Source organism: Dendrobates tinctorius, unplaced genomic scaffold, assembly GCF_039654945.1.
Source record: "Dendrobates tinctorius isolate UK_male_01 unplaced genomic scaffold, ASM3965494v1 ptg000070l, whole genome shotgun sequence".
Classification (NCBI taxonomy): domain Eukaryota; kingdom Metazoa; phylum Chordata; class Amphibia; order Anura; family Dendrobatidae; genus Dendrobates; species Dendrobates tinctorius.
In genome coordinates, this window is record NW_027361738.1 from 4,182,221 (window position 1) to 4,191,207 (window position 8,987).

The window sequence follows — 8,987 nt, forward strand, 5'->3', positions numbered from 1 at the left end:
AACAAAAAAAAGGGACCAACATAGCCACCTTTCTTTACAATGACACTCAAAAGCCTTCCATCCATACATTCTGTCAGTTGCTTGATCTGTTTACGATCAACATTGCGTGCAGCAGCCACCACAGCCTCCCTGACACTGTTCCCAGAGGTGTAATGTTTTGACTCCCTGTAGATTTCACATTTTATGAGGGACCACAGGTTCTCTATGGGGTTCTGATTAGGTGAACAAGGGGGCCATGTCATTATTTTTTCTTCTTTTAGACCTTTACTGGGCAGCCACGCTGTGGAGTATTTGGATGCATGTGATGGAGCATTGGCCTGCATGAAAATCATGATTTTCTTGAACAATACTGACTTCTTCCTGTACCACTGGTTGAAGAAGGTGTCTTCCAGAAACTAGCAGTAGGTCTGGGAGTTGAGCTTCACTCCATCCTCAACCCGAATAGGTCCCACAAGTTTATCTTTGATGATACCAGCCCATACCAGTACCCCACCTCCACCTTGCTGGCGTCTGAGTCAGAGTGGAGCTCTACAGCATTTACTGATCCAGCCTCGGGCCCATCCATCTGGCCCATCAAGAGTCACTCTCATTTCATCAGTCCATAAAACCTTACAAAAAACTGTCTTAACATATTTCTTGGCCCAGTCTTCACATTTCATCTTATGTTTCTTGTTCAAAGGTGGTCGTTTTCCTGCCTTCCTTACCTTGGTCATGTCCCAGAGTATGGCACACCTTGTGCTTTTTGATACTCCAGTAACGTTGCAGTTCTGAAATATGGCAAAACTGGTGGCAAATGGCATCTTGGCAGCTTCACGCTTGATTTTCCTCAATTCATGGACAGTTATTTTGAGCCTTTTTTTATCAACACGCTTCTTGTGACCCTGTTGGCTATTTGCCATGAAATGCCTGATTGTTCAGTGATCACGCTTCAAAAGTTTGGCAATTTCAAGACTGCTGCATCCCTCTGCAAGACATCTCACAATTTTTGACTTTTCAGAGTCCGTCAAATCTCTCTTCTGACCCATTTTGCCAAAGGAAAGGAAGTTACCTAATAATTAAGCACACCTTATATAGGGTGTTTATGTCATTAGACTACACCCCTCCTCATTACAGAGATGCAAATCACCTGATTTACATAACTGACAATTGGCTTTCAAGCCTATATAGCTTGGAGTAGGACAATATGTATGAAAAGGATGATGTGATCAAAATACTCATTTGCCTTATAATTCTGCACACAGTATATAGGCCCATCATACACTGGAGCATCATCCATGGGGCCCTTCATATACTGGAGCATCATATGGGGCCCATCATATGCTAGAGCATCATATGGGGCCCATTATATATGGAGCATAATATAGGCCCATCATGCAATGGGGGATCATCCATGGGGCCCATCATATACTAGAGCATCATATGGGGCCCATTATATATGGAGCAATATATAGGCCCATCATACAATGGAGAATCATCCATGGTGCCCATCATATACTGGAGCATCATATGGGGTTCATTATTTATGGGGCTGGAGCCCATTCTGTATGGAGCAATATATGGGGCCCATCATATACTGTATGGAGCTTTATATGCGACTCATTATACTGTATGGAGCAATATGTGGGGCGCATTCTATTCTATGGGGACCGTCCTATACTGTATGGCACATTATATGGGGACCATCATAAACTGTAGCATTATGTGGAGCTCATCATATACTGTATGGAACATTATATGGGACCAATTATTCTGTATGGAGCAATATATGGGGCTCATTATTCTGTATGGTGCACTATGTGGTGGACATAATACTGTATGGAGGAATATACTTTTTGCACTATTGTAGAATTTAAAATAGATATCAGTCATGTAATGTAAGAAGTGAAGTATTTCTCATTGCACTATACCAATATTTCTCTGCTGTATCGGAGCATCATGAATTGTGGTATGTGTCAAAGGGGCCCACTGACACTCTTTCACCCGGGGCACACGAAAACCTGGCGCCAGCCCTACCCCCCCACAACTTTAGCCAAATAACCCCCAGTTTTCAATGCGTAACTATTATTATAAAGTAAATTAAGCTTGACAAGCTTAAGTAATAAGAATTGATGTCGTTGGCATTGAAATGGGCACTGTAGGTGTGTTTACTGTCCTCCTCTCCCTGACGACTTTGCTTCCCCATTGACTTGCATTGGGTTTCGTGTTTCAGTCGGACCTCCGACTTTTCCGGATAGTCGGCCCATTTCGTTCGACTCGACTTTTGAGAAAGTCGGGTTTCATGAAACCCAACTTGACCCTAAACAAGGCAAAGTCGCTCATCTCTACTTAAAAATATTTCTCGGATCCGTACATTCCTCAACCAAGAATCTGCAAAAACCCTAATCCATGCCCTCTTCATCTCCCACCTTGACTACTGCAACCTCCTGCTCTATGGCCTCCCCGCTAACACTCTCGCACCCCTCCAATCTATTCTAAACTCCGCTGCCTGACTAATTCACCTGTCTCCCTGCTATTCCCCAGCCTCCCTCCTCTGTCAATCCCTGCACTGGCTCCGTATTACCCAAAGGCTCCAGCTCAAAACACTAACCATGATATACAAAGCCATCCACAACCTGTGCCCTCCATACATCTGTGACCTCGTCTCCCGGTACTTACTTGCACGCAACATCCGATCCTCACAAGATCTTCTCGACTCCCCTCTTATCTCCTCTTCCCACAAACGCATACAAGATTTCTCCGGTGGATCCGCCCTACTCTGGAACTCTATCACGACATATCAGACTCTCACCTACCGTGGAAACCTTCAAAAGGAACCTGAAGACCTACCTCTTCCAACACGCCTACAACCTGCAGTAACCACCGATCCACCAAACCACTGCATGACCAGCTCGGCCCTCACCTATTGTATCCTCACCCAGCCCTTGTAGATTGTGAGCCCTCATGGGCAGGGTCCTCTCTCCTCCTGTACCAGTTGTGACCTGTGTTGTTTAAGATTACTGTACTGCTACATCGAATAGCTTAATCAGTCCTCACCTCTCCAAAAACGCAGTGGGGTATTACCTTTCCAGACGTCTGGAGATATAACTTGGCCGTGCACCTTAGAAGGATACCAGCTTGGGCCTCCTTGCGGGCTTATAGCAAATGGGTAGAAATCGATAAACTTTGGATGGCTCCAGCGCATCCCAATTCATTGTTATGGAGAGATGGGAGTACATGCCCCTCAGTTCCTCTGCTGGGCTCTATGGCATTTACAATGAAAATTTGGAGGATAAGCAACAGGGCCTTTCCATTGATCTCCCCCAGGTCCCCATATTATCTCCTTCTTTTTTACACTCTCCATACTTTATAGTATTCCTGCAGCTATGACAGAACCATGGCTTCAAGCACAATTATTTTATTACGCAGATATTTTAGACCCCTTTAACATAAATATTCTTCCTTTCCAGACTCTTAGAGAACGGTTTAATCTCCCACTTAAGACCTACTTCTCATACTTACAAATTCGCCACATGGCCTTATCTTTATATAAAAACACAATGTTCTCTACCCCCACTCCCTTGGAACGACTCTGTAAAGGGAACCCCTCTACAAAGGGTTTGATCACAGACTTTTATAATATACTGCTCACTCTGCCATTAGACCCCCTCCTAAACATACTTACATGATTAAGTGGTAGAGATACCTGGGGAGGGAACTTCTGCTTCCTATATGGCAGGTCATATGGTCAAAGGCAGCTAAATCATCACCATGCACAATACAGAAGGAAAATCAGTACAAGATACTGATGTATTGATATCATACGCAGGAGGTTTTACATAATATTTACCCTGCCATGTCAGATAGATGCTGGAGATGCCTGGGGGCAGAGGGCTCATTGCCACATATATTCTGGGATTGCCAGACTATACCCCCCTTCTGGAAGAGAGTACAGGGGTTGATTTCTTAGGTGTTGGATGTAGAGATACCTCTGGATCCTGTGGCTTATTTACTTAATGATCCACCCGTATCTATGAGCAAGGGTCCAGCCAGGCTGCTCCTCCATATCCTAACATCGTCAAAGTGTCTAATAGCCTCATACTGGAAGAAAAGATCAGCTCCTTCCATGAAAAAACTCAGCTTGAAGATTAAAGAAATGAAGACATATGGAGATTCTTACGGCCTGCATTAATAATGAACTTGATTTGTTCAACCCCTTCATGACCCAGTCTATTTTGACCTTAATGACCAGGCCATTTTTTGCAATTCTGACCAGTGTCCCTTTATGAGGTAATAACTCAGGAACGCTTCAACGGATCCTTGCGATTCTGAGATTGTATTTTGTGACATATTGGGCTTCATGATAGTGGTAAATTTAGGTTGATAATTTTTGCGTTTATTTGTGAAAAAACGGAAATTTGGTGAAAATTTTGAAAATTTCGCAGTTTTCATATTTTGAATTTTTATTCTGTTAAACCAGAGAGTTATGTGACACGAAATAGTTAATAAATAACATTTTCCACATGTTTACTTTACATCAGCACAATTTTTTTGGAAACAAAATTTTGTTTTGTTAGGAAGTTATAAGGGTTAAAAGTTGACCAGCGATTTCTCATTTTTACAACAAAATATGCAAAACCATTTTTTTAGGGGCCACCTCACATTTGAAGTCACTTTGAGGGGTCTATATGGCAGAAAATACCCAAAAGTGACATAATTCTAAAAACTGCACCCCTCAAGCTACTCAAAACTACTTTCAAGAAGATTATTAACACTTCAGGTGCCTCACAGGAACTAAAGCAATATGGAAGGAAAAAATGGACATTTTAATTTTTCTGACAAAAAATTTATTTTAGCATCAATTTTTTCATTTTCACATGGGTAACAGGATAAATTCGATCCTAAATTTGTTGGGCAATTTCTCCTGAGTACAACGATACCTCATGTGTGGTCATAAACCACTGTTTGAGTGCACGGCAGGGCTCAGAAGGGAAGGAGTGCCATTTGACTTTTTGAATGGAAAATATGCTAGAATATTTAGCGGTTGCCATGTCGCATTTGGAGAGTCTCTCTGTGCCTAAACATTGGAGCTCCCCCACAAGTGACCCCATTTTGGAAACTAGATCACCCAAGGAACTTATCTAGATGCATAGTGAGCACTTTGAACCCCCAGGTGCTTCACAAATTGATCTGTAAAAAAAAGAAAGTACATTTTTCCACAAAAATTATCTTCTAGCCTCAGTTTTTTATTTTCACATGGACAACAGGATAAAGTGGATCCTAAAATTTGCTGTTCACTTTCTCCTGAGTACATCGATACCTCAAATGTGGTTATAAACCACTGTTTGGGCGCACGGCAGGGCCCAGAAGGAAAGGAGTGCCATTTGACTTTTCAAATACAAAAATTAGCTTCAATCGTTAGCGGACACCATGACGCACTTGGAGAGCCCCTGTGTGCCTAAACAGTGTAAAAAACCACAAGTGACACCATTTTGAAAAGTAGACCCTTTAAGGAACTTATCTAGATGTGATGTGAGCACTCTGAACCCCCCAATTGCTTCACAGAAGTTTATAACGCAGAGCGGTGAAAATAAAAAATCTTTTTTTTTCCTCAAAAATGATATTTTAGCCCACAATTTTTTATTTTGACAAGGGTAACAGGAGAAATTGGACCACAAAAGTTGTTGTGCAATTTGTCTTGAGTATGCTGGTATCCCATATATGGGGGGGAACCACTGTTTGGGCACACGTCGGGGCTCGGAAGGGAAGTAGTGAAGTTTTGAAATGCCAACTTGATGGAATGGTCTGCGGGCGTCATGTTAGGTTTGCAGAGCCCATGATGTGCCTAAACAGTAGGAACCCCCCACAAGTGACCCTATTTTGGAAACTAGATCCCCCAAGGAACTCATCTAGATGTGTGGTGAGCACTTTGAATCCCCAAGTTCTTCACAGAAGTTTATAACGCAGAGAATAAAATAATAATTTTTTTAGTACCCAATTTTTTATTTTCCCAAGGGTAACAGGAGAAATTAGACCCCCAAAGATGTTGTGCAATTTTTCCTGAGTACGCTGAAACCCCATATGTTGGGTAAACCACTGTTTGGGCACACGTCGGGGCTCAGAATGGAGGGAGCACTGTTTGACTTTTTGAACGCAAAATTGGCTGGAATCAATGGTGGCACCATGCCGCGTTTGGAGACCCCCTGATGTGCCTAAATAGTGGAAACCCCCATTCTAACTCCAACCCAAACCCCAACACACTCCTAACCCTAATCCCAACCCTATCCATAACCACAACCTTAACCTCAACACACCCCTAACCCTAATCCCAACTCTAACCCTAAACACAAGCCTAACCCTAATCTTAACACTAATTCCAACCGTAGCCCTAATCCCAACCCTAATTCCAACCCTAACCCTAATTCCAACCCTAACTGTAATTCTAACCCTGACCCTAATTCCAACCCTAACCCTAATTCCAACCCTAAACCTAATTCCATCCCTAACCCTAATTTCAACCCTAACCCTAATTCCAACCCTAACCCTAATTCTAACCCTAATGGAAAAATAAAAAATATTTTCTTTATTTTATTATTTGCCCCTACCTATGGGGGTGATAAAAGGGGGGGTTTATTTACTTTTTTTATTTTGATCACTGTGAGAGTTTATCACAGTGATCAAAATAAATGAATGGAATCTGCCGGCCGGCGGGTGCACTGCGCATGCGCTCGCCATTTTGCAGGATGGCAGCGCCCATGAAGGATCCGGGAGGGACACCGGGACGGACACAGGGACATCGGAGGTACTGGGACAGGTGAGGGGGGATCAGAAGGCGGGGGAAGTGGAGGGAAGGGGAGCAGATGGTTACAGCAGCGGCAGATCGACGCCGTTAGTCAGTGGCGGGGGGTGATCGCCCCCCTCATTTGGTGTGGGGGGGTCGGATCTCGGTCTCCAGCCATGACAGATGCTATTGCAGCATCAGCCATGGCTGGATTGTAATATTTCACCAAATTTCATTGATGAAATATTACAAATCGCTCTGATTGTCTGTTTCACTTTTAACAGCCAATCAGAGCGATCGTAGCCACGGGGGGGCTAACGCACCCCCCGAGGTGAAGTACAAAGGGTCTTGTGCCTTCGGGTCAGGTGACCTTTCAATGACCCCAGTCACCCGACCCGCAGGAACGCAATCCTTCCATGACACAGCATATGCGTCACAGGTCGGATTGGCACCTACTTTCATGATGCATATGCTGTGTCAAAGGTCGGGAAGGGGTTAATCGCATATGGAATCCATGGGATGACTATGTAACTAAGCTAACCAATTGATGTTACGTGCTTCTTTTCTTTCTTTCCCTCCTCCCTGACTTTTTCCCTATGTCTTCCCTGTACCATACCTACTCTTAGATGATGTATTAGATGTTTGACCTAATGTTAGTAGGAGCAGAAGTGCTGAGTACTGTACCACTGGAAGAAACTTCTAAAATGTTTTGCATTGTTTTGCATAATTTTGCTACAAGTATATTTGTGTTTATGATGTTATCTGTACAAGAAAATAGAAAATATTTAAAAAATAAATAGATTAACCCCTTAACGACCACCAATACGCCTTTTAATTGCGGTAGTTAAGTGTACTTAAACCACATCGCCTTTAATTAACAGCGCTGTGGAGAAAGTGTATAGCAACCCCCAGAGTCAGATTTTCTCTGGGGTCTCAGCTGCCGGAGGTAGCCAAGACTCCAAAGAACATGATTCAGGTTGATTTTTACTGACCCCGCTTTTGCCATCGCCGTTATTAACCGTATAATGGCGACCGAAAAAAAAAGTCCAATGTGCCATTCAATTTCTCTCTCCTATGATGTGATCGCGCATCAGAGGAGAGAGAAATAGGATCCCCAACCCCCCCCGGTACCTCCCGGTGGTCCTCGAACCTCATGCTTACCCTCCATGGGCGCCGCCATCTTCTTCTGGGAAGAAAATGGTGGGCGCATGTGCAGTGTGCCCGCCGAGATCTGCCGGCCGGTACCCGGCAACAATAGGAAGATTTTTCCTATTGGTTCATTTTGGTCACTGTGATAGACCCTATCACAGTGATCAAAATAAAAAAATAGTAAATAAACCCCCACTTTATCACCCCATAGGTGGGGAAAAATAATGAAATAAAGAAAATATTTTTATTTTCATTTTTCCATTAGGGTTAGTATTAGGGTGGGAATTAGGGTTAGGGTTGGGATTGGCGTTAGGATTAGGGTTAGCTTTGGCATTAGGGTTAGGGTTGGGACTAGGGTTAAGAATTAGGGCTAGGGGTGTGTTGATGTTAGGTTTGTGGTTAGGGTTGTGGTTAGGGTTAGGGTTGTGTTGGGGTTAGGGTTATGGTTAGGGTTGGGATTAGAGTTAGGGGTGTGTTGGGGTTAGGTTTGTGGTTAGAGTTATGATTAGGGTTGGGATTAAGGTTACGGGTGTGTTGGGGTTAGGGTTGTTGTTAAAATTGAGGGGTTTCCACTACTTAGGCACATCACAGGGTCTCCAAACGCGACATGGTGCCACCATTGATTCCAACCAATTTTGAGTTGAAAAAGTCAAATGATGCTCCCTCCCTTCCAAGCCCCGACGTGTGCCCAAACAGTGGTTTACCCCAACATATGGGGAATCAGCGTACTCAAGACAAATTGCACAACAACTTTGGGGATCTAATTTCTACAGTTACCCTTGGGAAAATTAAAAAATTGGTGGCTAAAAAATCATTTTTGTGGAAAAAAAATGATTTTTTATTTTCACGACTCTGCGTTATAAACTTTTGTGAAGCACTTAGGGGTTCAAAGTGCTCACCACACACCTAGATAAACTCCTTGGGGGGTCTAGTTTCCAAAATGGTGTCACTTGTAGGGGGTTTCTACTGTTTAGGCACATCAAGGGGTCTCCAAACGCGACATGGCATTTGACCTCAATTCCAGCCAATTCTGCATTGAAAAAGTCAAATGACGTTCCTTCACTTCTGAGCTCTGCCGTGC